At 54.5% G+C, this 26,122-nt stretch overlaps 44 non-coding genes across 44 annotated transcripts; all 44 read right to left on the reverse strand.

Moving 5' to 3' along the window:
• Positions 1–184: 184 nt before the first annotated feature.
• Positions 185–256, reverse strand: Trnah-gug. The gene has a single exon. It is a non-coding gene; the product is annotated as a tRNA-His (tRNA).
• Positions 257–642: 386 nt separating this feature from the next.
• Positions 643–714, reverse strand: Trnae-cuc. Its single transcript has one exon. It is a non-coding gene; the product is annotated as a tRNA-Glu (tRNA).
• Positions 715–1,159: 445 nt separating this feature from the next.
• Trnal-uag lies at positions 1,160–1,241 on the reverse strand. The gene has a single exon. It is a non-coding gene; the product is annotated as a tRNA-Leu (tRNA).
• Positions 1,242–1,988: 747 nt separating this feature from the next.
• Positions 1,989–2,060, reverse strand: Trnah-gug. Its single transcript has one exon. It is a non-coding gene; the product is annotated as a tRNA-His (tRNA).
• Positions 2,061–2,446: 386 nt separating this feature from the next.
• Positions 2,447–2,518, reverse strand: Trnae-cuc. The gene has a single exon. It is a non-coding gene; the product is annotated as a tRNA-Glu (tRNA).
• Positions 2,519–2,963: 445 nt separating this feature from the next.
• Positions 2,964–3,045, reverse strand: Trnal-uag. Its single transcript has one exon. It is a non-coding gene; the product is annotated as a tRNA-Leu (tRNA).
• A 747-nt stretch (positions 3,046–3,792) lies between these two features.
• On the reverse strand, positions 3,793–3,864 carry Trnah-gug. Its single transcript has one exon. It is a non-coding gene; the product is annotated as a tRNA-His (tRNA).
• A 386-nt stretch (positions 3,865–4,250) lies between these two features.
• On the reverse strand, positions 4,251–4,322 carry Trnae-cuc. The gene has a single exon. It is a non-coding gene; the product is annotated as a tRNA-Glu (tRNA).
• Positions 4,323–4,767: 445 nt separating this feature from the next.
• Trnal-uag lies at positions 4,768–4,849 on the reverse strand. Its single transcript has one exon. It is a non-coding gene; the product is annotated as a tRNA-Leu (tRNA).
• A 747-nt stretch (positions 4,850–5,596) lies between these two features.
• Trnah-gug lies at positions 5,597–5,668 on the reverse strand. Its single transcript has one exon. It is a non-coding gene; the product is annotated as a tRNA-His (tRNA).
• A 386-nt stretch (positions 5,669–6,054) lies between these two features.
• Trnae-cuc lies at positions 6,055–6,126 on the reverse strand. The gene has a single exon. It is a non-coding gene; the product is annotated as a tRNA-Glu (tRNA).
• A 445-nt stretch (positions 6,127–6,571) lies between these two features.
• Positions 6,572–6,653, reverse strand: Trnal-uag. Its single transcript has one exon. It is a non-coding gene; the product is annotated as a tRNA-Leu (tRNA).
• Positions 6,654–7,400: 747 nt separating this feature from the next.
• Positions 7,401–7,472, reverse strand: Trnah-gug. Its single transcript has one exon. It is a non-coding gene; the product is annotated as a tRNA-His (tRNA).
• Positions 7,473–7,858: 386 nt separating this feature from the next.
• On the reverse strand, positions 7,859–7,930 carry Trnae-cuc. The gene has a single exon. It is a non-coding gene; the product is annotated as a tRNA-Glu (tRNA).
• A 445-nt stretch (positions 7,931–8,375) lies between these two features.
• On the reverse strand, positions 8,376–8,457 carry Trnal-uag. Its single transcript has one exon. It is a non-coding gene; the product is annotated as a tRNA-Leu (tRNA).
• A 747-nt stretch (positions 8,458–9,204) lies between these two features.
• Trnah-gug lies at positions 9,205–9,276 on the reverse strand. Its single transcript has one exon. It is a non-coding gene; the product is annotated as a tRNA-His (tRNA).
• A 386-nt stretch (positions 9,277–9,662) lies between these two features.
• On the reverse strand, positions 9,663–9,734 carry Trnae-cuc. Its single transcript has one exon. It is a non-coding gene; the product is annotated as a tRNA-Glu (tRNA).
• Positions 9,735–10,179: 445 nt separating this feature from the next.
• Trnal-uag lies at positions 10,180–10,261 on the reverse strand. Its single transcript has one exon. It is a non-coding gene; the product is annotated as a tRNA-Leu (tRNA).
• A 747-nt stretch (positions 10,262–11,008) lies between these two features.
• Trnah-gug lies at positions 11,009–11,080 on the reverse strand. Its single transcript has one exon. It is a non-coding gene; the product is annotated as a tRNA-His (tRNA).
• Positions 11,081–11,466: 386 nt separating this feature from the next.
• Positions 11,467–11,538, reverse strand: Trnae-cuc. Its single transcript has one exon. It is a non-coding gene; the product is annotated as a tRNA-Glu (tRNA).
• Positions 11,539–11,983: 445 nt separating this feature from the next.
• On the reverse strand, positions 11,984–12,065 carry Trnal-uag. The gene has a single exon. It is a non-coding gene; the product is annotated as a tRNA-Leu (tRNA).
• A 747-nt stretch (positions 12,066–12,812) lies between these two features.
• On the reverse strand, positions 12,813–12,884 carry Trnah-gug. The gene has a single exon. It is a non-coding gene; the product is annotated as a tRNA-His (tRNA).
• A 386-nt stretch (positions 12,885–13,270) lies between these two features.
• Positions 13,271–13,342, reverse strand: Trnae-cuc. The gene has a single exon. It is a non-coding gene; the product is annotated as a tRNA-Glu (tRNA).
• Positions 13,343–13,787: 445 nt separating this feature from the next.
• On the reverse strand, positions 13,788–13,869 carry Trnal-uag. The gene has a single exon. It is a non-coding gene; the product is annotated as a tRNA-Leu (tRNA).
• A 747-nt stretch (positions 13,870–14,616) lies between these two features.
• Positions 14,617–14,688, reverse strand: Trnah-gug. The gene has a single exon. It is a non-coding gene; the product is annotated as a tRNA-His (tRNA).
• A 386-nt stretch (positions 14,689–15,074) lies between these two features.
• Trnae-cuc lies at positions 15,075–15,146 on the reverse strand. Its single transcript has one exon. It is a non-coding gene; the product is annotated as a tRNA-Glu (tRNA).
• Positions 15,147–15,591: 445 nt separating this feature from the next.
• Positions 15,592–15,673, reverse strand: Trnal-uag. The gene has a single exon. It is a non-coding gene; the product is annotated as a tRNA-Leu (tRNA).
• Positions 15,674–16,420: 747 nt separating this feature from the next.
• On the reverse strand, positions 16,421–16,492 carry Trnah-gug. The gene has a single exon. It is a non-coding gene; the product is annotated as a tRNA-His (tRNA).
• Positions 16,493–16,878: 386 nt separating this feature from the next.
• Positions 16,879–16,950, reverse strand: Trnae-cuc. The gene has a single exon. It is a non-coding gene; the product is annotated as a tRNA-Glu (tRNA).
• A 445-nt stretch (positions 16,951–17,395) lies between these two features.
• Positions 17,396–17,477, reverse strand: Trnal-uag. The gene has a single exon. It is a non-coding gene; the product is annotated as a tRNA-Leu (tRNA).
• A 747-nt stretch (positions 17,478–18,224) lies between these two features.
• Positions 18,225–18,296, reverse strand: Trnah-gug. The gene has a single exon. It is a non-coding gene; the product is annotated as a tRNA-His (tRNA).
• Positions 18,297–18,682: 386 nt separating this feature from the next.
• Trnae-cuc lies at positions 18,683–18,754 on the reverse strand. Its single transcript has one exon. It is a non-coding gene; the product is annotated as a tRNA-Glu (tRNA).
• A 445-nt stretch (positions 18,755–19,199) lies between these two features.
• Trnal-uag lies at positions 19,200–19,281 on the reverse strand. The gene has a single exon. It is a non-coding gene; the product is annotated as a tRNA-Leu (tRNA).
• A 747-nt stretch (positions 19,282–20,028) lies between these two features.
• Positions 20,029–20,100, reverse strand: Trnah-gug. Its single transcript has one exon. It is a non-coding gene; the product is annotated as a tRNA-His (tRNA).
• A 386-nt stretch (positions 20,101–20,486) lies between these two features.
• On the reverse strand, positions 20,487–20,558 carry Trnae-cuc. The gene has a single exon. It is a non-coding gene; the product is annotated as a tRNA-Glu (tRNA).
• Positions 20,559–21,003: 445 nt separating this feature from the next.
• Trnal-uag lies at positions 21,004–21,085 on the reverse strand. The gene has a single exon. It is a non-coding gene; the product is annotated as a tRNA-Leu (tRNA).
• A 747-nt stretch (positions 21,086–21,832) lies between these two features.
• On the reverse strand, positions 21,833–21,904 carry Trnah-gug. The gene has a single exon. It is a non-coding gene; the product is annotated as a tRNA-His (tRNA).
• A 386-nt stretch (positions 21,905–22,290) lies between these two features.
• On the reverse strand, positions 22,291–22,362 carry Trnae-cuc. The gene has a single exon. It is a non-coding gene; the product is annotated as a tRNA-Glu (tRNA).
• A 445-nt stretch (positions 22,363–22,807) lies between these two features.
• Positions 22,808–22,889, reverse strand: Trnal-uag. The gene has a single exon. It is a non-coding gene; the product is annotated as a tRNA-Leu (tRNA).
• A 747-nt stretch (positions 22,890–23,636) lies between these two features.
• On the reverse strand, positions 23,637–23,708 carry Trnah-gug. The gene has a single exon. It is a non-coding gene; the product is annotated as a tRNA-His (tRNA).
• Positions 23,709–24,094: 386 nt separating this feature from the next.
• On the reverse strand, positions 24,095–24,166 carry Trnae-cuc. Its single transcript has one exon. It is a non-coding gene; the product is annotated as a tRNA-Glu (tRNA).
• Positions 24,167–24,611: 445 nt separating this feature from the next.
• Trnal-uag lies at positions 24,612–24,693 on the reverse strand. Its single transcript has one exon. It is a non-coding gene; the product is annotated as a tRNA-Leu (tRNA).
• Positions 24,694–25,440: 747 nt separating this feature from the next.
• Trnah-gug lies at positions 25,441–25,512 on the reverse strand. Its single transcript has one exon. It is a non-coding gene; the product is annotated as a tRNA-His (tRNA).
• Positions 25,513–25,898: 386 nt separating this feature from the next.
• Positions 25,899–25,970, reverse strand: Trnae-cuc. The gene has a single exon. It is a non-coding gene; the product is annotated as a tRNA-Glu (tRNA).
• Positions 25,971–26,122: the final 152 nt, after the last annotated feature.

Consider the following 26,122-nt stretch of genomic DNA (forward strand, 5'->3'; position numbering starts at 1 on the left):
AAACGACTGCCCTTTTCGACTACAGAGAGCAGCGGACGTCTGCGCTCTGGGAGGCGACATTACGTGTTGGGGATGAAGTGGTAGTGCTAACTGCGGCCTGCGGAACACGAGTGAAAAAATCAAGAGAGTACTGTCATTTCGAGTACTCGCCATTGCAACGGCAGCAAGGCAAAACTTTCAAAATTGCCGTGACCAGGATTCGAACCTGGGTTATTGCGGCCACAACGCAATGTCCTAACCACTAGACGATCACGGCCATGGCCACGGAGGCGCCCGCGAAGGCAGCTGGCTGCAATGCAAGTGGCGATACCCAGCAAAGCCTAGGCCAAGGTGTACGCCACAGCAGTGTCAGACACGGTCTCCATCACATGTATACGAGCAAATGAACGTGCCTGCGCTGTCAGGACTCTAACTACAGTGGTTAGCTGCATTCACCTCCGTGGCAATGTCTTGCAGTCCTCCAAGCCTCTTGACTACAGGTACCGGTATGTGGCTCGATAACAAGTGGATAGACGCCGCATCTCTCTCGCCGTCAGGTGTTGCCGCGAGTCATACTTAACGTAGCTTTCTGCACGCGTCAGCGTAGCGTCAGTCGAGCAAAGTCGAGACAAGTCGCATAGGAGGAGCAACAAAAACGCGCAATTCCGGTACCGGGAATCGAACCCGGGCCTCCTGGGTGAGAGCCAGGTATCCTAGCCACTGGACCACACCGGACAACGACGGCAGTGCTCTTTCCAGCGAACGCAGCAGCCGCCCACGGTTAACTGACGACAACTGTAAAAAATCCACTCTCTCGCGTTATAGAACGGCGTGCTCCGGACGCATTTCGTGGAGACGAACGCCAGCAATGATGAGAGCAAAAGGTGCCTACAAATCCTGTCGTTGCACCACGCACTGTTCTACGACAATTCACCAAGCAGACGCTCACGCCTTGTTGTGCTGTTTCCTTTGCGGGCAATGAGTGCATCTGCCTTCGACACAGGAAACATTACACGTTCGGCAGCTGTGGGATTGGAACCCACGCCTCCGAAGAGAATGGTGCCTGAAACCAGCGCCTTAGACCGCTCGGCCACGCTACCTACACAACACGCGCGTCACAAGAGCTGCGTCCTACCCCACGAGGACACACCGCAACGGCACAAAAATGAGACGTAAAAAGTGGCAACGGTGGGATTCGAACCCACGCCTCCGGAGAGACTGGTGCCTAAAACCAGCTCCTTAGACCGCTCGGCCACGTTACCGTTGGATCAGCAGCGGCAAAACGTTTCGTTTGTACTACAAAGATCACTTCGAAATGGAAGTATCTTGGCAATCGCCGTGCCATGTATTTCCACTGCTCTCCCACTGGAAGCGTCTCTTTAGGCCATCCACAGCAAGAAAAAGCCGTGCCCGCCGTACGGTAGCGACGTCACTTGTCTGTAGCTGTCGCAGTTAAGGAGACAGCGTCAAGAGACGTTTTCGTGCCGTGACCAGGTTTCGAACCTGCGCTTTCCTTAACCACTAAAGTATCGTAGCTGTAACTGTCAGGCGGAGCTAGAATGCTCCATGTATCAAACATATGTGAGCTCAAGGAGGTTACACTTGAAGGAAAAGCGGCAGGTTAACGCGATCACATCAAAACCCCCGGCAGCTACGGGATTCGAAACCGCGCCTACAGAGAGACTGGTGCCTTAAACCAGCGCCTTAAAGCGCTCGGCCACGCTACATGCGCTGCTTGGTGCGCCAGTGTTCCTAGCATTTGTAGAAACAGTGCACGCCACAGCTTCCTGTTCTGCTGGGACTGGCTGCTCATCCATCGCACTTCAAACGACTGCCCTTTTCGACTACAGAGAGCAGCGGACGTCTGCGCTCTGGGAGGCGACATTACGTGTTGGGGATGAAGTGGTAGTGCTAACTGCGGCCTGCGGAACACGAGTGAAAAAATCAAGAGAGTACTGTCATTTCGAGTACTCGCCATTGCAACGGCAGCAAGGCAAAACTTTCAAAATTGCCGTGACCAGGATTCTAACCTGGGTTATTGCGGCCACAACGCAATGTCCTAACCACTAGACGATCACGGCCATGGCCACGGAGGCGCCCGCGAAGGCAGCTGGCTGCAATGCAAGTGGCGATACCCAGCAAAGCCTAGGCCAAGGTGTACGCCACAGCAGTGTCAGACACGGTCTCCATCACATGTATACGAGCAAATGAACGTGCCTGCGCTGTCAGGACTCTAACTACAGTGGTTAGCTGCATTCACCTCCGTGGCAATGTCTTGCAGTCCTCCAAGCCTCTTGACTACAGGTACCGGTATGTGGCTCGATAACAAGTGGATAGACGCCGCATCTCTCTCGCCGTCAGGTGTTGCCGCGAGTCATACTTAACGTAGCTTTCTGCACGCGTCAGCGTAGCGTCAGTCGAGCAAAGTCGAGACAAGTCGCATAGGAGGAGCAACAAAAACGCGCAATTCCGGTACCGGGAATCGAACCCGGGCCTCCTGGGTGAGAGCCAGGTATCCTAGCCACTAGACCACACCGGACAACGACGGCAGTGCTCTTTCCAGCGAACGCAGCAGCCGCCCACGGTTAACTGACGACAACTGTAAAAAATCCACTCTCTCGCGTTATAGAACGGCGTGCTCCGGACGCATTTCGTGGAGACGAACGCCAGCAATGATGAGAGCAAAAGGTGCCTACAAATCCTGTCGTTGCACCACGCACTGTTCTACGACAATTCACCAAGCAGACGCTCACGCCTTGTTGTGCTGTTTCCTTTGCGGGCAATGAGTGCATCTGCCTTCGACACAGGAAACATTACACGTTCGGCAGCTGTGGGATTGGAACCCACGCCTCCGAAGAGAATGGTGCCTGAAACCAGCGCCTTAGACCGCTCGGCCACGCTACCTACACAACACGCGCGTCACAAGAGCTGCGTCCTACCCCACGAGGACACACCGCAACGGCACAAAAATGAGACGTAAAAAGTGGCAACGGTGGGATTCGAACCCACGCCTCCGGAGAGACTGGTGCCTAAAACCAGCTCCTTAGACCGCTCGGCCACGTTACCGTTGGATCAGCAGCGGCAAAACGTTTCGTTTGTACTACAAAGATCACTTCGAAATGGAAGTATCTTGGCAATCGCCGTGCCATGTATTTCCACTGCTCTCCCACTGGAAGCGTCTCTTTAGGCCATCCACAGCAAGAAAAAGCCGTGCCCGCCGTACGGTAGCGACGCCACTTGTCTGTAGCTGTCGCAGTTAAGGAGACAGCGTCAAGAGACGTTTTCGTGCCGTGACCAGGTTTCGAACCTGCGCTTTCCTTAACCACTAAAGTATCGTAGCTGTAACTGTCAGGCGGAGCTAGAATGCTCCATGTATCAAACATATGTGAGCTCAAGGAGGTTACACTTGAAGGAAAAGCGGCAGGTTAACGCGATCACATCAAAACCCCCGGCAGCTACGGGATTCGAAACCGCGCCTACAGAGAGACTGGTGCCTTAAACCAGCGCCTTAAAGCGCTCGGCCACGCTACATGCGCTGCTTGGTGCGCCAGTGTTCCTAGCATTTGTAGAAACAGTGCACGCCACAGCTTCCTGTTCTGCTGGGACTGGCTGCTCATCCATCGCACTTCAAACGACTGCCCTTTTCGACTACAGAGAGCAGCGGACGTCTGCGCTCTGGGAGGCGACATTACGTGTTGGGGATGAAGTGGTAGTGCTAACTGCGGCCTGCGGAACACGAGTGAAAAAATCAAGAGAGTACTGTCATTTCGAGTACTCGCCATTGCAACGGCAGCAAGGCAAAACTTTCAAAATTGCCGTGACCAGGATTCGAACCTGGGTTATTGCGGCCACAACGCAATGTCCTAACCACTAGACGATCACGGCCATGGCCACGGAGGCGCCCGCGAAGGCAGCTGGCTGCAATGCAAGTGGCGATACCCAGCAAAGCCTAGGCCAAGGTGTACGCCACAGCAGTGTCAGACACGGTCTCCATCACATGTATACGAGCAAATGAACGTGCCTGCGCTGTCAGGACTCTAACTACAGTGGTTAGCTGCATTCACCTCCGTGGCAATGTCTTGCAGTCCTCCAAGCCTCTTGACTACAGGTACCGGTATGTGGCTCGATAACAAGTGGATAGACGCCGCATCTCTCTCGCCGTCAGGTGTTGCCGCGAGTCATACTTAACGTAGCTTTCTGCACGCGTCAGCGTAGCGTCAGTCGAGCAAAGTCGAGACAAGTCGCATAGGAGGAGCAACAAAAACGCGCAATTCCGGTACCGGGAATCGAACCCAGGCCTCCTGGGTGAGAGCCAGGTATCCTAGCCACTAGACCACACCGGACAACGACGGCAGTGCTCTTTCCAGCGAACGCAGCAGCCGCCCACGGTTAACTGACGACAACTGTAAAAAATCCACTCTCTCGCGTTATAGAACGGCGTGCTCCGGACGCATTTCGTGGAGACGAACGCCAGCAATGATGAGAGCAAAAGGTGCCTACAAATCCTGTCGTTGCACCACGCACTGTTCTACGACAATTCACCAAGCAGACGCTCACGCCTTGTTGTGCTGTTTCCTTTGCGGGCAATGAGTGCATCTGCCTTCGACACAGGAAACATTACACGTTCGGCAGCTGTGGGATTGGAACCCACGCCTCCGAAGAGAATGGTGCCTGAAACCAGCGCCTTAGACCGCTCGGCCACGCTACCTACACAACACGCGCGTCACAAGAGCTGCGTCCTACCCCACGAGGACACACCGCAACGGCACAAAAATGAGACGTAAAAAGTGGCAACGGTGGGATTCGAACCCACGCCTCCGGAGAGACTGGTGCCTAAAACCAGCGCCTTAGACCGCTCGGCCACGTTACCGTTGGATCAGCAGCGGCAAAACGTTTCGTTTGTACTACAAAGATCACTTCGAAATGGAAGTATCTTGGCAATCGCCGTGCCATGTATTTCCACTGCTCTCCCACTGGAAGCGTCTCTTTAGGCCATCCACAGCAAGAAAAAGCCGTGCCCGCCGTACGGTAGCGACGCCACTTGTCTGTAGCTGTCGCAGTTAAGGAGACAGCGTCAAGAGACGTTTTCGTGCCGTGACCAGGTTTCGAACCTGCGCTTTCCTTAACCACTAAAGTATCGTAGCTGTAACTGTCAGGCGGAGCTAGAATGCTCCATGTATCAAACATATGTGAGCTCAAGGAGGTTACACTTGAAGGAAAAGCGGCAGGTTAACGCGATCACATCAAAACCCCCGGCAGCTACGGGATTCGAAACCGCGCCTACAGAGAGACTGGTGCCTTAAACCAGCGCCTTAAAGCGCTCGGCCACGCTACATGCGCTGCTTGGTGCGCCAGTGTTCCTAGCATTTGTAGAAACAGTGCACGCCACAGCTTCCTGTTCTGCTGGGACTGGCTGCTCATCCATCGCACTTCAAACGACTGCCCTTTTCGACTACAGAGAGCAGCGGACGTCTGCGCTCTGGGAGGCGACATTACGTGTTGGGGATGAAGTGGTAGTGCTAACTGCGGCCTGCGGAACACGAGTGAAAAAATCAAGAGAGTACTGTCATTTCGAGTACTCGCCATTGCAACGGCAGCAAGGCAAAACTTTCAAAATTGCCGTGACCAGGATTCGAACCTGGGTTATTGCGGCCACAACGCAATGTCCTAACCACTAGACGATCACGGCCATGGCCACGGAGGCGCCCGCGAAGGCAGCTGGCTGCAATGCAAGTGGCGATACCCAGCAAAGCCTAGGCCAAGGTGTACGCCACAGCAGTGTCAGACACGGTCTCCATCACATGTATACGAGCAAATGAACGTGCCTGCGCTGTCAGGACTCTAACTACAGTGGTTAGCTGCATTCACCTCCGTGGCAATGTCTTGCAGTCCTCCAAGCCTCTTGACTACAGGTACCGGTATGTGGCTCGATAACAAGTGGATAGACGCCGCATCTCTCTCGCCGTCAGGTGTTGCCGCGAGTCATACTTAACGTAGCTTTCTGCACGCGTCAGCGTAGCGTCAGTCGAGCAAAGTCGAGACAAGTCGCATAGGAGGAGCAACAAAAACGCGCAATTCCGGTACCGGGAATCGAACCCGGGCCTCCTGGGTGAGAGCCAGGTATCCTAGCCACTAGACCACACCGGACAACGACGGCAGTGCTCTTTCCAGCGAACGCAGCAGCCGCCCACGGTTAACTGACGACAACTGTAAAAAATCCACTCTCTCGCGTTATAGAACGGCGTGCTCCGGACGCATTTCGTGGAGACGAACGCCAGCAATGATGAGAGCAAAAGGTGCCTACAAATCCTGTCGTTGCACCACGCACTGTTCTACGACAATTCACCAAGCAGACGCTCACGCCTTGTTGTGCTGTTTCCTTTGCGGGCAATGAGTGCATCTGCCTTCGACACAGGAAACATTACACGTTCGGCAGCTGTGGGATTGGAACCCACGCCTCCGAAGAGAATGGTGCCTGAAACCAGCGCCTTAGACCGCTCGGCCACGCTACCTACACAACACGCGCGTCACAAGAGCTGCGTCCTACCCCACGAGGACACACCGCAACGGCACAAAAATGAGACGTAAAAAGTGGCAACGGTGGGATTCGAACCCACGCCTCCGGAGAGACTGGTGCCTAAAACCAGCGCCTTAGACCGCTCGGCCACGTTACCGTTGGATCAGCAGCGGCAAAACGTTTCGTTTGTACTACAAAGATCACTTCGAAATGGAAGTATCTTGGCAATCGCCGTGCCATGTATTTCCACTGCTCTCCCACTGGAAGCGTCTCTTTAGGCCATCCACAGCAAGAAAAAGCCGTGCCCGCCGTACGGTAGCGACGCCACTTGTCTGTAGCTGTCGCAGTTAAGGAGACAGCGTCAAGAGACGTTTTCGTGCCGTGACCAGGTTTCGAACCTGCGCTTTCCTTAACCACTAAAGTATCGTAGCTGTAACTGTCAGGCGGAGCTAGAATGCTCCATGTATCAAACATATGTGAGCTCAAGGAGGTTACACTTGAAGGAAAAGCGGCAGGTTAACGCGATCACATCAAAACCCCCGGCAGCTACGGGATTCGAAACCGCGCCTACAGAGAGACTGGTGCCTTAAACCAGCGCCTTAAAGCGCTCGGCCACGCTACATGCGCTGCTTGGTGCGCCAGTGTTCCTAGCATTTGTAGAAACAGTGCACGCCACAGCTTCCTGTTCTGCTGGGACTGGCTGCTCATCCATCGCACTTCAAACGACTGCCCTTTTCGACTACAGAGAGCAGCGGACGTCTGCGCTCTGGGAGGCGACATTACGTGTTGGGGATGAAGTGGTAGTGCTAACTGCGGCCTGCGGAACACGAGTGAAAAAATCAAGAGAGTACTGTCATTTCGAGTACTCGCCATTGCAACGGCAGCAAGGCAAAACTTTCAAAATTGCCGTGACCAGGATTCGAACCTGGGTTATTGCGGCCACAACGCAATGTCCTAACCACTAGACGATCACGGCCATGGCCACGGAGGCGCCCGCGAAGGCAGCTGGCTGCAATGCAAGTGGCGATACCCAGCAAAGCCTAGGCCAAGGTGTACGCCACAGCAGTGTCAGACACGGTCTCCATCACATGTATACGAGCAAATGAACGTGCCTGCGCTGTCAGGACTCTAACTACAGTGGTTAGCTGCATTCACCTCCGTGGCAATGTCTTGCAGTCCTCCAAGCCTCTTGACTACAGGTACCGGTATGTGGCTCGATAACAAGTGGATAGACGCCGCATCTCTCTCGCCGTCAGGTGTTGCCGCGAGTCATACTTAACGTAGCTTTCTGCACGCGTCAGCGTAGCGTCAGTCGAGCAAAGTCGAGACAAGTCGCATAGGAGGAGCAACAAAAACGCGCAATTCCGGTACCGGGAATCGAACCCGGGCCTCCTGGGTGAGAGCCAGGTATCCTAGCCACTAGACCACACCGGACAACGACGGCAGTGCTCTTTCCAGCGAACGCAGCAGCCGCCCACGGTTAACTGACGACAACTGTAAAAAATCCACTCTCTCGCGTTATAGAACGGCGTGCTCCGGACGCATTTCGTGGAGACGAACGCCAGCAATGATGAGAGCAAAAGGTGCCTACAAATCCTGTCGTTGCACCACGCACTGTTCTACGACAATTCACCAAGCAGACGCTCACGCCTTGTTGTGCTGTTTCCTTTGCGGGCAATGAGTGCATCTGCCTTCGACACAGGAAACATTACACGTTCGGCAGCTGTGGGATTGGAACCCACGCCTCCGAAGAGAATGGTGCCTGAAACCAGCGCCTTAGACCGCTCGGCCACGCTACCTACACAACACGCGCGTCACAAGAGCTGCGTCCTACCCCACGAGGACACACCGCAACGGCACAAAAATGAGACGTAAAAAGTGGCAACGGTGGGATTCGAACCCACGCCTCCGGAGAGACTGGTGCCTAAAACCAGCGCCTTAGACCGCTCGGCCACGTTACCGTTGGATCAGCAGCGGCAAAACGTTTCGTTTGTACTACAAAGATCACTTCGAAATGGAAGTATCTTGGCAATCGCCGTGCCATGTATTTCCACTGCTCTCCCACTGGAAGCGTCTCTTTAGGCCATCCACAGCAAGAAAAAGCCGTGCCCGCCGTACGGTAGCGACGCCACTTGTCTGTAGCTGTCGCAGTTAAGGAGACAGCGTCAAGAGACGTTTTCGTGCCGTGACCAGGTTTCGAACCTGCGCTTTCCTTAACCACTAAAGTATCGTAGCTGTAACTGTCAGGCGGAGCTAGAATGCTCCATGTATCAAACATATGTGAGCTCAAGGAGGTTACACTTGAAGGAAAAGCGGCAGGTTAACGCGATCACATCAAAACCCCCGGCAGCTACGGGATTCGAAACCGCGCCTACAGAGAGACTGGTGCCTTAAACCAGCGCCTTAAAGCGCTCGGCCACGCTACATGCGCTGCTTGGTGCGCCAGTGTTCCTAGCATTTGTAGAAACAGTGCACGCCACAGCTTCCTGTTCTGCTGGGACTGGCTGCTCATCCATCGCACTTCAAACGACTGCCCTTTTCGACTACAGAGAGCAGCGGACGTCTGCGCTCTGGGAGGCGACATTACGTGTTGGGGATGAAGTGGTAGTGCTAACTGCGGCCTGCGGAACACGAGTGAAAAAATCAAGAGAGTACTGTCATTTCGAGTACTCGCCATTGCAACGGCAGCAAGGCAAAACTTTCAAAATTGCCGTGACCAGGATTCGAACCTGGGTTATTGCGGCCACAACGCAATGTCCTAACCACTAGACGATCACGGCCATGGCCACGGAGGCGCCCGCGAAGGCAGCTGGCTGCAATGCAAGTGGCGATACCCAGCAAAGCCTAGGCCAAGGTGTACGCCACAGCAGTGTCAGACACGGTCTCCATCACATGTATACGAGCAAATGAACGTGCCTGCGCTGTCAGGACTCTAACTACAGTGGTTAGCTGCATTCACCTCCGTGGCAATGTCTTGCAGTCCTCCAAGCCTCTTGACTACAGGTACCGGTATGTGGCTCGATAACAAGTGGATAGACGCCGCATCTCTCTCGCCGTCAGGTGTTGCCGCGAGTCATACTTAACGTAGCTTTCTGCACGCGTCAGCGTAGCGTCAGTCGAGCAAAGTCGAGACAAGTCGCATAGGAGGAGCAACAAAAACGCGCAATTCCGGTACCGGGAATCGAACCCGGGCCTCCTGGGTGAGAGCCAGGTATCCTAGCCACTAGACCACACCGGACAACGACGGCAGTGCTCTTTCCAGCGAACGCAGCAGCCGCCCACGGTTAACTGACGACAACTGTAAAAAATCCACTCTCTCGCGTTATAGAACGGCGTGCTCCGGACGCATTTCGTGGAGACGAACGCCAGCAATGATGAGAGCAAAAGGTGCCTACAAATCCTGTCGTTGCACCACGCACTGTTCTACGACAATTCACCAAGCAGACGCTCACGCCTTGTTGTGCTGTTTCCTTTGCGGGCAATGAGTGCATCTGCCTTCGACACAGGAAACATTACACGTTCGGCAGCTGTGGGATTGGAACCCACGCCTCCGAAGAGAATGGTGCCTGAAACCAGCGCCTTAGACCGCTCGGCCACGCTACCTACACAACACGCGCGTCACAAGAGCTGCGTCCTACCCCACGAGGACACACCGCAACGGCACAAAAATGAGACGTAAAAAGTGGCAACGGTGGGATTCGAACCCACGCCTCCGGAGAGACTGGTGCCTAAAACCAGCGCCTTAGACCGCTCGGCCACGTTACCGTTGGATCAGCAGCGGCAAAACGTTTCGTTTGTACTACAAAGATCACTTCGAAATGGAAGTATCTTGGCAATCGCCGTGCCATGTATTTCCACTGCTCTCCCACTGGAAGCGTCTCTTTAGGCCATCCACAGCAAGAAAAAGCCGTGCCCGCCGTACGGTAGCGACGCCACTTGTCTGTAGCTGTCGCAGTTAAGGAGACAGCGTCAAGAGACGTTTTCGTGCCGTGACCAGGTTTCGAACCTGCGCTTTCCTTAACCACTAAAGTATCGTAGCTGTAACTGTCAGGCGGAGCTAGAATGCTCCATGTATCAAACATATGTGAGCTCAAGGAGGTTACACTTGAAGGAAAAGCGGCAGGTTAACGCGATCACATCAAAACCCCCGGCAGCTACGGGATTCGAAACCGCGCCTACAGAGAGACTGGTGCCTTAAACCAGCGCCTTAAAGCGCTCGGCCACGCTACATGCGCTGCTTGGTGCGCCAGTGTTCCTAGCATTTGTAGAAACAGTGCACGCCACAGCTTCCTGTTCTGCTGGGACTGGCTGCTCATCCATCGCACTTCAAACGACTGCCCTTTTCGACTACAGAGAGCAGCGGACGTCTGCGCTCTGGGAGGCGACATTACGTGTTGGGGATGAAGTGGTAGTGCTAACTGCGGCCTGCGGAACACGAGTGAAAAAATCAAGAGAGTACTGTCATTTCGAGTACTCGCCATTGCAACGGCAGCAAGGCAAAACTTTCAAAATTGCCGTGACCAGGATTCGAACCTGGGTTATTGCGGCCACAACGCAATGTCCTAACCACTAGACGATCACGGCCATGGCCACGGAGGCGCCCGCGAAGGCAGCTGGCTGCAATGCAAGTGGCGATACCCAGCAAAGCCTAGGCCAAGGTGTACGCCACAGCAGTGTCAGACACGGTCTCCATCACATGTATACGAGCAAATGAACGTGCCTGCGCTGTCAGGACTCTAACTACAGTGGTTAGCTGCATTCACCTCCGTGGCAATGTCTTGCAGTCCTCCAAGCCTCTTGACTACAGGTACCGGTATGTGGCTCGATAACAAGTGGATAGACGCCGCATCTCTCTCGCCGTCAGGTGTTGCCGCGAGTCATACTTAACGTAGCTTTCTGCACGCGTCAGCGTAGCGTCAGTCGAGCAAAGTCGAGACAAGTCGCATAGGAGGAGCAACAAAAACGCGCAATTCCGGTACCGGGAATCGAACCCGGGCCTCCTGGGTGAGAGCCAGGTATCCTAGCCACTGGACCACACCGGACAACGACGGCAGTGCTCTTTCTAGCGAACGCAGCAGCCGCCCACGGTTAACTGACGACAACTGTAAAAAATCCACTCTCTCGCGTTATAGAACGGCGTGCTCCGGACGCATTTCGTGGAGACGAACGCCAGCAATGATGAGAGCAAAAGGTGCCTACAAATCCTGTCGTTGCACCACGCACTGTTCTACGACAATTCACCAAGCAGACGCTCACGCCTTGTTGTGCTGTTTCCTTTGCGGGCAATGAGTGCATCTGCCTTCGACACAGGAAACATTACACGTTCGGCAGCTGTGGGATTGGAACCCACGCCTCCGAAGAGAATGGTGCCTGAAACCAGCGCCTTAGACCGCTCGGCCACGCTACCTACACAACACGCGCGTCACAAGAGCTGCGTCCTACCCCACGAGGACACACCGCAACGGCACAAAAATGAGACGTAAAAAGTGGCAACGGTGGGATTCGAACCCACGCCTCCGGAGAGACTGGTGCCTAAAACCAGCGCCTTAGACCGCTCGGCCACGTTACCGTTGGATCAGCAGCGGCAAAACGTTTCGTTTGTACTACAAAGATCACTTCGAAATGGAAGTATCTTGGCAATCGCCGTGCCATGTATTTCCACTGCTCTCCCACTGGAAGCGTCTCTTTAGGCCATCCACAGCAAGAAAAAGCCGTGCCCGCCGTACGGTAGCGACGCCACTTGTCTGTAGCTGTCGCAGTTAAGGAGACAGCGTCAAGAGACGTTTTCGTGCCGTGACCAGGTTTCGAACCTGCGCTTTCCTTAACCACTAAAGTATCGTAGCTGTAACTGTCAGGCGGAGCTAGAATGCTCCATGTATCAAACATATGTGAGCTCAAGGAGGTTACACTTGAAGGAAAAGCGGCAGGTTAACGCGATCACATCAAAACCCCCGGCAGCTACGGGATTCGAAACCGCGCCTACAGAGAGACTGGTGCCTTAAACCAGCGCCTTAAAGCGCTCGGCCACGCTACATGCGCTGCTTGGTGCGCCAGTGTTCCTAGCATTTGTAGAAACAGTGCACGCCACAGCTTCCTGTTCTGCTGGGACTGGCTGCTCATCCATCGCACTTCAAACGACTGCCCTTTTCGACTACAGAGAGCAGCGGACGTCTGCGCTCTGGGAGGCGACATTACGTGTTGGGGATGAAGTGGTAGTGCTAACTGCGGCCTGCGGAACACGAGTGAAAAAATCAAGAGAGTACTGTCATTTCGAGTACTCGCCATTGCAACGGCAGCAAGGCAAAACTTTCAAAATTGCCGTGACCAGGATTCGAACCTGGGTTATTGCGGCCACAACGCAATGTCCTAACCACTAGACGATCACGGCCATGGCCACGGAGGCGCCCGCGAAGGCAGCTGGCTGCAATGCAAGTGGCGATACCCAGCAAAGCCTAGGCCAAGGTGTACGCCACAGCAGTGTCAGACACGGTCTCCATCACATGTATACGAGCAAATGAACGTGCCTGCGCTGTCAGGACTCTAACTACAGTGGTTAGCTGCATTCACCTCCGTGGCAATGTCTTGCAGTCCTCCAAGCCTCTTGACTACAGGTACCGGTATGTGGCTCGATAACAAGTGGATAGACGCCGCATCTCTCTCGCCGTCAGGTGTTGCCGCGAGTCATACTTAACGTAGCTTTCTGCACGCGTCAGCGTAGCGTCAGTCGAGCAAAGTCGAGACAAGTCGCATAGGAGGAGCAACAAAAACGCGCAATTCCGGTACCGGGAATCGAACCCGGGCCTCCTGGGTGAGAGCCAGGTATCCTAGCCACTAGACCACACCGGACAACGACGGCAGTGCTCTTTCCAGCGAACGCAGCAGCCGCCCACGGTTAACTGACGACAACTGTAAAAAATCCACTCTCTCGCGTTATAGAACGGCGTGCTCCGGACGCATTTCGTGGAGACGAACGCCAGCAATGATGAGAGCAAAAGGTGCCTACAAATCCTGTCGTTGCACCACGCACTGTTCTACGACAATTCACCAAGCAGACGCTCACGCCTTGTTGTGCTGTTTCCTTTGCGGGCAATGAGTGCATCTGCCTTCGACACAGGAAACATTACACGTTCGGCAGCTGTGGGATTGGAACCCACGCCTCCGAAGAGAATGGTGCCTGAAACCAGCGCCTTAGACCGCTCGGCCACGCTACCTACACAACACGCGCGTCACAAGAGCTGCGTCCTACCCCACGAGGACACACCGCAACGGCACAAAAATGAGACGTAAAAAGTGGCAACGGTGGGATTCGAACCCACGCCTCCGGAGAGACTGGTGCCTAAAACCAGCGCCTTAGACCGCTCGGCCACGTTACCGTTGGATCAGCAGCGGCAAAACGTTTCGTTTGTACTACAAAGATCACTTCGAAATGGAAGTATCTTGGCAATCGCCGTGCCATGTATTTCCACTGCTCTCCCACTGGAAGCGTCTCTTTAGGCCATCCACAGCAAGAAAAAGCCGTGCCCGCCGTACGGTAGCGACGCCACTTGTCTGTAGCTGTCGCAGTTAAGGAGACAGCGTCAAGAGACGTTTTCGTGCCGTGACCAGGTTTCGAACCTGCGCTTTCCTTAACCACTAAAGTATCGTAGCTGTAACTGTCAGGCGGAGCTAGAATGCTCCATGTATCAAACATATGTGAGCTCAAGGAGGTTACACTTGAAGGAAAAGCGGCAGGTTAACGCGATCACATCAAAACCCCCGGCAGCTACGGGATTCGAAACCGCGCCTACAGAGAGACTGGTGCCTTAAACCAGCGCCTTAAAGCGCTCGGCCACGCTACATGCGCTGCTTGGTGCGCCAGTGTTCCTAGCATTTGTAGAAACAGTGCACGCCACAGCTTCCTGTTCTGCTGGGACTGGCTGCTCATCCATCGCACTTCAAACGACTGCCCTTTTCGACTACAGAGAGCAGCGGACGTCTGCGCTCTGGGAGGCGACATTACGTGTTGGGGATGAAGTGGTAGTGCTAACTGCGGCCTGCGGAACACGAGTGAAAAAATCAAGAGAGTACTGTCATTTCGAGTACTCGCCATTGCAACGGCAGCAAGGCAAAACTTTCAAAATTGCCGTGACCAGGATTCGAACCTGGGTTATTGCGGCCACAACGCAATGTCCTAACCACTAGACGATCACGGCCATGGCCACGGAGGCGCCCGCGAAGGCAGCTGGCTGCAATGCAAGTGGCGATACCCAGCAAAGCCTAGGCCAAGGTGTACGCCACAGCAGTGTCAGACACGGTCTCCATCACATGTATACGAGCAAATGAACGTGCCTGCGCTGTCAGGACTCTAACTACAGTGGTTAGCTGCATTCACCTCCGTGGCAATGTCTTGCAGTCCTCCAAGCCTCTTGACTACAGGTACCGGTATGTGGCTCGATAACAAGTGGATAGACGCCGCATCTCTCTCGCCGTCAGGTGTTGCCGCGAGTCATACTTAACGTAGCTTTCTGCACGCGTCAGCGTAGCGTCAGTCGAGCAAAGTCGAGACAAGTCGCATAGGAGGAGCAACAAAAACGCGCAATTCCGGTACCGGGAATCGAACCCGGGCCTCCTGGGTGAGAGCCAGGTATCCTAGCCACTAGACCACACCGGACAACGACGGCAGTGCTCTTTCCAGCGAACGCAGCAGCCGCCCACGGTTAACTGACGACAACTGTAAAAAATCCACTCTCTCGCGTTATAGAACGGCGTGCTCCGGACGCATTTCGTGGAGACGAACGCCAGCAATGATGAGAGCAAAAGGTGCCTACAAATCCTGTCGTTGCACCACGCACTGTTCTACGACAATTCACCAAGCAGACGCTCACGCCTTGTTGTGCTGTTTCCTTTGCGGGCAATGAGTGCATCTGCCTTCGACACAGGAAACATTACACGTTCGGCAGCTGTGGGATTGGAACCCACGCCTCCGAAGAGAATGGTGCCTGAAACCAGCGCCTTAGACCGCTCGGCCACGCTACCTACACAACACGCGCGTCACAAGAGCTGCGTCCTACCCCACGAGGACACACCGCAACGGCACAAAAATGAGACGTAAAAAGTGGCAACGGTGGGATTCGAACCCACGCCTCCGGAGAGACTGGTGCCTAAAACCAGCGCCTTAGACCGCTCGGCCACGTTACCGTTGGATCAGCAGCGGCAAAACGTTTCGTTTGTACTACAAAGATCACTTCGAAATGGAAGTATCTTGGCAATCGCCGTGCCATGTATTTCCACTGCTCTCCCACTGGAAGCGTCTCTTTAGGCCATCCACAGCAAGAAAAAGCCGTGCCCGCCGTACGGTAGCGACGCCACTTGTCTGTAGCTGTCGCAGTTAAGGAGACAGCGTCAAGAGACGTTTTCGTGCCGTGACCAGGTTTCGAACCTGCGCTTTCCTTAACCACTAAAGTATCGTAGCTGTAACTGTCAGGCGGAGCTAGAATGCTCCATGTATCAAACATATGTGAGCTCAAGGAGGTTACACTTGAAGGAAAAGCGGCAGGTTAACGCGATCACATCAAAACCCCCGGCAGCTACGGGATTCGAAACCGCGCCTACAGAGAGACTGGTGCCTTAAACCAGCGCCTTAAAGCGCTCGGCCACGCTACATGCGCTGCTTGGTGCGCCAGTGTTCCTAGCATTTGTAGAAACAGTGCACGCCACAGCTTCCTGTTCTGCTGGGACTGGCTGCTCATCCATCGCACTTCAAACGACTGCCCTTTTCGACTACAGAGAGCAGCGGACGTCTGCGCTCTGGGAGGCGACATTACGTGTTGGGGATGAAGTGGTAGTGCTAACTGCGGCCTGCGGAACACGAGTGAAAAAATCAAGAGAGTACTGTCATTTCGAGTACTCGCCATTGCAACGGCAGCAAGGCAAAACTTTCAAAATTGCCGTGACCAGGATTCGAACCTGGGTTATTGCGGCCACAACGCAATGTCCTAACCACTAGACGATCACGGCCATGGCCACGGAGGCGCCCGCGAAGGCAGCTGGCTGCAATGCAAGTGGCGATACCCAGCAAAGCCTAGGCCAAGGTGTACGCCACAGCAGTGTCAGACACGGTCTCCATCACATGTATACGAGCAAATGAACGTGCCTGCGCTGTCAGGACTCTAACTACAGTGGTTAGCTGCATTCACCTCCGTGGCAATGTCTTGCAGTCCTCCAAGCCTCTTGACTACAGGTACCGGTATGTGGCTCGATAACAAGTGGATAGACGCCGCATCTCTCTCGCCGTCAGGTGTTGCCGCGAGTCATACTTAACGTAGCTTTCTGCACGCGTCAGCGTAGCGTCAGTCGAGCAAAGTCGAGACAAGTCGCATAGGAGGAGCAACAAAAACGCGCAATTCCGGTACCGGGAATCGAACCCGGGCCTCCTGGGTGAGAGCCAGGTATCCTAGCCACTAGACCACACCGGACAACGACGGCAGTGCTCTTTCCAGCGAACGCAGCAGCCGCCCACGGTTAACTGACGACAACTGTAAAAAATCCACTCTCTCGCGTTATAGAACGGCGTGCTCCGGACGCATTTCGTGGAGACGAACGCCAGCAATGATGAGAGCAAAAGGTGCCTACAAATCCTGTCGTTGCACCACGCACTGTTCTACGACAATTCACCAAGCAGACGCTCACGCCTTGTTGTGCTGTTTCCTTTGCGGGCAATGAGTGCATCTGCCTTCGACACAGGAAACATTACACGTTCGGCAGCTGTGGGATTGGAACCCACGCCTCCGAAGAGAATGGTGCCTGAAACCAGCGCCTTAGACCGCTCGGCCACGCTACCTACACAACACGCGCGTCACAAGAGCTGCGTCCTACCCCACGAGGACACACCGCAACGGCACAAAAATGAGACGTAAAAAGTGGCAACGGTGGGATTCGAACCCACGCCTCCGGAGAGACTGGTGCCTAAAACCAGCGCCTTAGACCGCTCGGCCACGTTACCGTTGGATCAGCAGCGGCAAAACGTTTCGTTTGTACTACAAAGATCACTTCGAAATGGAAGTATCTTGGCAATCGCCGTGCCATGTATTTCCACTGCTCTCCCACTGGAAGCGTCTCTTTAGGCCATCCACAGCAAGAAAAAGCCGTGCCCGCCGTACGGTAGCGACGCCACTTGTCTGTAGCTGTCGCAGTTAAGGAGACAGCGTCAAGAGACGTTTTCGTGCCGTGACCAGGTTTCGAACCTGCGCTTTCCTTAACCACTAAAGTATCGTAGCTGTAACTGTCAGGCGGAGCTAGAATGCTCCATGTATCAAACATATGTGAGCTCAAGGAGGTTACACTTGAAGGAAAAGCGGCAGGTTAACGCGATCACATCAAAACCCCCGGCAGCTACGGGATTCGAAACCGCGCCTACAGAGAGACTGGTGCCTTAAACCAGCGCCTTAAAGCGCTCGGCCACGCTACATGCGCTGCTTGGTGCGCCAGTGTTCCTAGCATTTGTAGAAACAGTGCACGCCACAGCTTCCTGTTCTGCTGGGACTGGCTGCTCATCCATCGCACTTCAAACGACTGCCCTTTTCGACTACAGAGAGCAGCGGACGTCTGCGCTCTGGGAGGCGACATTACGTGTTGGGGATGAAGTGGTAGTGCTAACTGCGGCCTGCGGAACACGAGTGAAAAAATCAAGAGAGTACTGTCATTTCGAGTACTCGCCATTGCAACGGCAGCAAGGCAAAACTTTCAAAATTGCCGTGACCAGGACTCGAACCTGGGTTATTGCGGCCACAACGCAATGTCCTAACCACTAGACGATCACGGCCATGGCCACGGAGGCGCCCGCGAAGGCAGCTGGCTGCAATGCAAGTGGCGATACCCAGCAAAGCCTAGGCCAAGGTGTACGCCACAGCAGTGTCAGACACGGTCTCCATCACATGTATACGAGCAAATGAACGTGCCTGCGCTGTCAGGACTCTAACTACAGTGGTTAGCTGCATTCACCTCCGTGGCAATGTCTTGCAGTCCTCCAAGCCTCTTGACTACAGGTACCGGTATGTGGCTCGATAACAAGTGGATAGACGCCGCATCTCTCTCGCCGTCAGGTGTTGCCGCGAGTCATACTTAACGTAGCTTTCTGCACGCGTCAGCGTAGCGTCAGTCGAGCAAAGTCGAGACAAGTCGCATAGGAGGAGCAACAAAAACGCGCAATTCCGGTACCGGGAATCGAACCCGGGCCTCCTGGGTGAGAGCCAGGTATCCCAGCCACTAGACCACACCGGACAACGACGGCAGTGCTCTTTCCAGCGAACGCAGCAGCCGCCCACGGTTAACTGACGACAACTGTAAAAAATCCACTCTCTCGCGTTATAGAACGGCGTGCTCCGGACGCATTTCGTGGAGACGAACGCCAGCAATGATGAGAGCAAAAGGTGCCTACAGATCCTGTCGTTGCACCACGCACTGTTCTACGACAATTCACCAAGCAGACGCTCACGCCTTGTTGTGCTGTTTCCTTTGCGGGCAATGAGTGCATCTGCCTTCGACACAGGAAACATTACACGTTCGGCAGCTGTGGGATTGGAACCCACGCCTCCGAAGAGAATGGTGCCTGAAACCAGCGCCTTAGACCGCTCGGCCACGCTACCTACACAACACGCGCGTCACAAGAGCTGCGTCCTACCCCACGAGGACACACCGCAACGGCACAAAAATGAGACGTAAAAAGTGGCAACGGTGGGATTCGAACCCACGCCTCCGGAGAGACTGGTGCCTAAAACCAGCGCCTTAGACCGCTCGGCCACGTTACCGTTGGATCAGCAGCGGCAAAACGTTTCGTTTGTACTACAAAGATCACTTCGAAATGGAAGTATCTTGGCAATCGCCGTGCCATGTATTTCCACTGCTCTCCCACTGGAAGCGTCTCTTTAGGCCATCCACAGCAAGAAAAAGCCGTGCCCGCCGTACGGTAGCGACGCCACTTGTCTGTAGCTGTCGCAGTTAAGGAGACAGCGTCAAGAGACGTTTTCGTGCCGTGACCAGGTTTCGAACCTGCGCTTTCCTTAACCACTAAAGTATCGTAGCTGTAACTGTCAGGCGGAGCTAGAATGCTCCATGTATCAAACATATGTGAGCTCAAGGAGGTTACACTTGAAGGAAAAGCGGCAGGTTAACGCGATCACATCAAAACCCCCGGCAGCTACGGGATTCGAAACCGCGCCTACAGAGAGACTGGTGCCTTAAACCAGCGCCTTAAAGCGCTCGGCCACGCTACATGCGCTGCTTGGTGCGCCAGTGTTCCTAGCATTTGTAGAAACAGTGCACGCCACAGCTTCCTGTTCTGCTGGGACTGGCTGCTCATCCATCGCACTTCAAACGACTGCCCTTTTCGACTACAGAGAGCAGCGGACGTCTGCGCTCTGGGAGGCGACATTACGTGTTGGGGATGAAGTGGTAGTGCTAACTGCGGCCTGCGGAACACGAGTGAAAAAATCAAGAGAGTACTGTCATTTCGAGTACTCGCCATTGCAACGGCAGCAAGGCAAAACTTTCAAAATTGCCGTGACCAGGATTCGAACCTGGGTTATTGCGGCCACAACGCAATGTCCTAACCACTAGACGATCACGGCCATGGCCACGGAGGCGCCCGCGAAGGCAGCTGGCTGCAATGCAAGTGGCGATACCCAGCAAAGCCTAGGCCAAGGTGTACGCCACAGCAGTGTCAGACACGGTCTCCATCACATGTATACGAGCAAATGAACGTGCCTGCGCTGTCAGGACTCTAACTACAGTGGTTAGCTGCATTCACCTCCGTGGCAATGTCTTGCAGTCCTCCAAGCCTCTTGACTACAGGTACCGGTATGTGGCTCGATAACAAGTGGATAGACGCCGCATCTCTCTCGCCGTCAGGTGTTGCCGCGAGTCATACTTAACGTAGCTTTCTGCACGCGTCAGCGTAGCGTCAGTCGAGCAAAGTCGAGACAAGTCGCATAGGAGGAGCAACAAAAACGCGCAATTCCGGTACCGGGAATCGAACCCGGGCCTCCTGGGTGAGAGCCAGGTATCCCAGCCACTAGACCACACCGGACAACGACGGCAGTGCTCTTTCCAGCGAACGCAGCAGCCGCCCACGGTTAACTGACGACAACTGTAAAAAATCCACTCTCTCGCGTTATAGAACGGCGTGCTCCGGACGCATTTCGTGGAGACGAACGCCAGCAATGATGAGAGCAAAAGGTGCCTACAAATCCTGTCGTTGCACCACGCACTGTTCTACGACAATTCACCAAGCAGACGCTCACGCCTTGTTGTGCTGTTTCCTTTGCGGGCAATGAGTGCATCTGCCTTCGACACAGGAAACATTACACGTTCGGCAGCTGTGGGATTGGAACCCACGCCTCCGAAGAGAATGGTGCCTGAAACCAGCGCCTTAGACCGCTCGGCCACGCTACCTACACAACACGCGCGTCACAAGAGCTGCGTCCTACCCCACGAGGACACACCGCAACGGCACAAAAATGAGACGTAAAAAGTGGCAACGGTGGGATTCGAACCCACGCCTCCGGAGAGACTGGTGCCTAAAACCAGCGCCTTAGACCGCTCGGCCACGTTACCGTTGGATCAGCAGCGGCAAAACGTTTCGTTTGTACTACAAAGATCACTTCGAAATGGAAGTATCTTGGCAATCGCCGTGCCATGTATTTCCACTGCTCTCCCACTGGAAGCGTCTCTTTAGGCCATCCACAGCAAGAAAAAGCCGTGCCCGCCGTACGGTAGCGACGCCACTTGTCTGTAGCTGTCGCAGTTAAGGAGACAGCGTCAAGAGACGTTTTCGTGCCGTGACCAGGTTTCGAACCTGCGCTTTCCTTAACCACTAAAGTATCGTAGCTGTAACTGTCAGGCGGAGCTAGAATGCTCCATGTATCAAACATATGTGAGCTCAAGGAGGTTACACTTGAAGGAAAAGCGGCAGGTTAACGCGATCACATCAAAACCCCCGGCAGCTACGGGATTCGAAACCGCGCCTACAGAGAGACTGGTGCCTTAAACCAGCGCCTTAAAGCGCTCGGCCACGCTACATGCGCTGCTTGGTGCGCCAGTGTTCCTAGCATTTGTAGAAACAGTGCACGCCACAGCTTCCTGTTCTGCTGGGACTGGCTGCTCATCCATCGCACTTCAAACGACTGCCCTTTTCGACTACAGAGAGCAGCGGACGTCTGCGCTCTGGGAGGCGACATTACGTGTTGGGGATGAAGTGGTAGTGCTAACTGCGGCCTGCGGAACACGAGTGAAAAAATCAAGAGAGTACTGTCATTTCGAGTACTCGCCATTGCAACGGCAGCAAGGCAAAACTTTCAAAATTGCCGTGACCAGGATTCGAACCTGGGTTATTGCGGCCACAACGCAATGTCCTAACCACTAGACGATCACGGCCATGGCCACGGAGGCGCCCGCGAAGGCAGCTGGCTGCAATGCAAGTGGCGATACCCAGCAAAGCCTAGGCCAAGGTGTACGCCACAGCAGTGTCAGACACGGTCTCCATCACATGTATACGAGCAAATGAACGTGCCTGCGCTGTCAGGACTCTAACTACAGTGGTTAGCTGCATTCACCTCCGTGGCAATGTCTTGCAGTCCTCCAAGCCTCTTGACTACAGGTACCGGTATGTGGCTCGATAACAAGTGGATAGACGCCGCATCTCTCTCGCCGTCAGGTGTTGCCGCGAGTCATACTTAACGTAGCTTTCTGCACGCGTCAGCGTAGCGTCAGTCGAGCAAAGTCGAGACAAGTCGCATAGGAGGAGCAACAAAAACGCGCAATTCCGGTACCGGGAATCGAACCCGGGCCTCCTGGGTGAGAGCCAGGTATCCCAGCCACTAGACCACACCGGACAACGACGGCAGTGCTCTTTCCAGCGAACGCAGCAGCCGCCCACGGTTAACTGACGACAACTGTAAAAAATCCACTCTCTCGCGTTATAGAACGGCGTGCTCCGGACGCATTTCGTGGAGACGAACGCCAGCAATGATGAGAGCAAAAGGTGCCTACAAATCCTGTCGTTGCACCACGCACTGTTCTACGACAATTCACCAAGCAGACGCTCACGCCTTGTTGTGCTGTTTCCTTTGCGGGCAATGAGTGCATCTGCCTTCGACACAGGAAACATTACACGTTCGGCAGCTGTGGGATTGGAACCCACGCCTCCGAAGAGAATGGTGCCTGAAACCAGCGCCTTAGACCGCTCGGCCACGCTACCTACACAACACGCGCGTCACAAGAGCTGCGTCCTACCCCACGAGGACACACCGCAACGGCACAAAAATGAGACGTAAAAAGTGGCAACGGTGGGATTCGAACCCACGCCTCCGGAGAGACTGGTGCCTAAAACCAGCGCCTTAGACCGCTCGGCCACGTTACCGTTGGATCAGCAGCGGCAAAACGTTTCGTTTGTACTACAAAGATCACTTCGAAATGGAAGTATCTTGGCAATCGCCGTGCCATGTATTTCCACTGCTCTCCCACTGGAAGCGTCTCTTTAGGCCATCCACAGCAAGAAAAAGCCGTGCCCGCCGTACGGTAGCGACGCCACTTGTCTGTAGCTGTCGCAGTTAAGGAGACAGCGTCAAGAGACGTTTTCGTGCCGTGACCAGGTTTCGAACCTGCGCTTTCCTTAACCACTAAAGTATCGTAGCTGTAACTGTCAGGCGGAGCTAGAATGCTCCATGTATCAAACATATGTGAGCTCAAGGAGGTTACACTTGAAGGAAAAGCGGCAGGTTAACGCGATCACATCAAAACCCCCGGCAGCTACGGGATTCGAAACCGCGCCTACAGAGAGACTGGTGCCTTAAACCAGCGCCTTAAAGCGCTCGGCCACGCTACATGCGCTGCTTGGTGCGCCAGTGTTCCTAGCATTTGTAGAAACAGTGCACGCCACAGCTTCCTGTTCTGCTGGGACTGGCTGCTCATCCATCGCACTTCAAACGACTGCCCTTTTCGACTACAGAGAGCAGCGGACGTCTGCGCTCTGGGAGGCGACATTACGTGTTGGGGATGAAGTGGTAGTGCTAACTGCGGCCTGCGGAACACGAGTGAAAAAATCAAGAGAGTACTGTCATTTCGAGTACTCGCCATTGCAACGGCAGCAAGGCAAAACTTTCAAAATTGCCGTGACCAGGATTCGAACCTGGGTTATTGCGGCCACAACGCAATGTCCTAACCACTAGACGATCACGGCCATGGCCACGGAGGCGCCCGCGAAGGCAGCTGGCTGCAATGCAAGTGGCGATACCCAGCAAAGCCTAGGCCAAGGTGTACGCCACAGCAGTGTCAGACACGGTCTCCATCACATGTATACGAGCAAATGAACGTGCCTGCGCTGTCAGGACTCTAACTACAGTGGTTAGCTGCATTCACCTCCGTGGCAATGTCTTGCAGTCCTCCAAGCCTCTTGACTACAGGTACCGGTATGTGGCTCGATAACAAGTGGATAGACGCCGCATCTCTCTCGCCGTCAGGTGTTGCCGCGAGTCATACTTAACGTAGCTTTCTGCACGCGTCAGCGTAGCGTCAGTCGAGCAAAGTCGAGACAAGTCGCATAGGAGGAGCAACAAAAACGCGCAATTCCGGTACCGGGAATCGAACCCGGGCCTCCTGGGTGAGAGCCAGGTATCCCAGCCACTAGACCACACCGGACAACGACGGCAGTGCTCTTTCCAGCGAACGCAGCAGCCGCCCACGGTTAACTGACGACAACTGTAAAAAATCCACTCTCTCGCGTTATAGAACGGCGTGCTCCGGACGCATTTCGTGGAGACGAACGCCAGCAATGATGAGAGCAAAAGGTGCCTACAAATCCTGTCGTTGCACCACGCACTGTTCTACGACAATTCACCAAGCAGACGCTCACGCCTTGTTGTGCTGTTTCCTTTGCGGGCAATGAGTGCATCTGCCTTCGACACAGGAAACATTACACGTTCGGCAGCTGTGGGATTGGAACCCACGCCTCCGAAGAGAATGGTGCCTGAAACCAGCGCCTTAGACCGCTCGGCCACGCTACCTACACAACACGCGCGTCACAAGAGCTGCGTCCTACCCCACGAGGACACACCGCAACGGCACAAAAATGAGACGTAAAAAGTGGCAACGGTGGGATTCGAACCCACGCCTCCGGAGAGACTGGTGCCTAAAACCAGCGCCTTAGACCGCTCGGCCACGTTACCGTTGGATCAGCAGCGGCAAAACGTTTCGTTTGTACTACAAAGATCACTTCGAAATGGAAGTATCTTGGCAATCGCCGTGCCATGTATTTCCACTGCTCTCCCACTGGAAGCGTCTCTTTAGGCCATCCACAGCAAGAAAAAGCCGTGCCCGCCGTACGGTAGCGACGCCACTTGTCTGTAGCTGTCGCAGTTAAGGAGACAGCGTCAAGAGACGTTTTCGTGCCGTGACCAGGTTTCGAACCTGCGCTTTCCTTAACCACTAAAGTATCGTAGCTGTAACTGTCAGGCGGAGCTAGAATGCTCCATGTATCAAACATATGTGAGCTCAAGGAGGTTACACTTGAAGGAAAAGCGGCAGGTTAACGCGATCACATCAAAACCCCCGGCAGCTACGGGATTCGAAACCGCGCCTACAGAGAGACTGGTGCCTTAAACCAGCGCCTTAAAGCGCTCGGCCACGCTACATGCGCTGCTTGGTGCGCCAGTGTTCCTAGCATTTGTAGAAACAGTGCACGCCACAGCTTCCTGTTCTGCTGGGACTGGCTGCTCATCCATCGCACTTCAAACGACTGCCCTTTTCGACTACAGAGAGCAGCGGACGTCTGCGCTCTGGGAGGCGACATTACGTGTTGGGGATGAAGTGGTAGTGCTAACTGCGGCCTGCGGAACACGAGTGAAAAAATCAAGAGAGTACTGTCATTTCGAGTACTCGCCATTGCAACGGCAGCAAGGCAAAACTTTCAAAATTGCCGTGACCAGGACTCGAACCTGGGTTATTGCGGCCACAACGCAATGTCCTAACCACTAGACGATCACGGCCATGGCCACGGAGGCGCCCGCGAAGGCAGCTGGCTGCAATGCAAGTGGCGATACCCAGCAAAGCCTAGGCCAAGGTGTACGCCACAGCAGTGTCAGACACGGTCTCCATCACATGTATACGAGCAAATGAACGTGCCTGCGCTGTCAGGACTCTAACTACAGTGGTTAGCTGCATTCACCTCCGTGGCAATGTCTTGCAGTCCTCCAAGCCTCTTGACTACAGGTACCGGTATGTGGCTCGATAACAAGTGGATAGACGCCGCATCTCTCTCGCCGTCAGGTGTTGCCGCGAGTCATACTTAACGTAGCTTTCTGCACGCGTCAGCGTAGCGTCAGTCGAGCAAAGTCGAGACAAGTCGCATAGGAGGAGCAACAAAAACGCGCAATTCCGGTACCGGGAATCGAACCCGGGCCTCCTGGGTGAGAGCCAGGTATCCCAGCCACTAGACCACACCGGACAACGACGGCAGTGCTCTTTCCAGCGAACGCAGCAGCCGCCCACGGTTAACTGACGACAACTGTAAAAAATCCACTCTCTCGCGTTATAGAACGGCGTGCTCCGGACGCATTTCGTGGAGACGAACGCCAGCAATGATGAGAGCAAAAGGTG

The sequence above is a fragment of the Schistocerca piceifrons genome, unplaced genomic scaffold (genome assembly GCF_021461385.2).
Source record: "Schistocerca piceifrons isolate TAMUIC-IGC-003096 unplaced genomic scaffold, iqSchPice1.1 HiC_scaffold_690, whole genome shotgun sequence".
NCBI lineage: Eukaryota > Metazoa > Arthropoda > Insecta > Orthoptera > Acrididae > Schistocerca > Schistocerca piceifrons.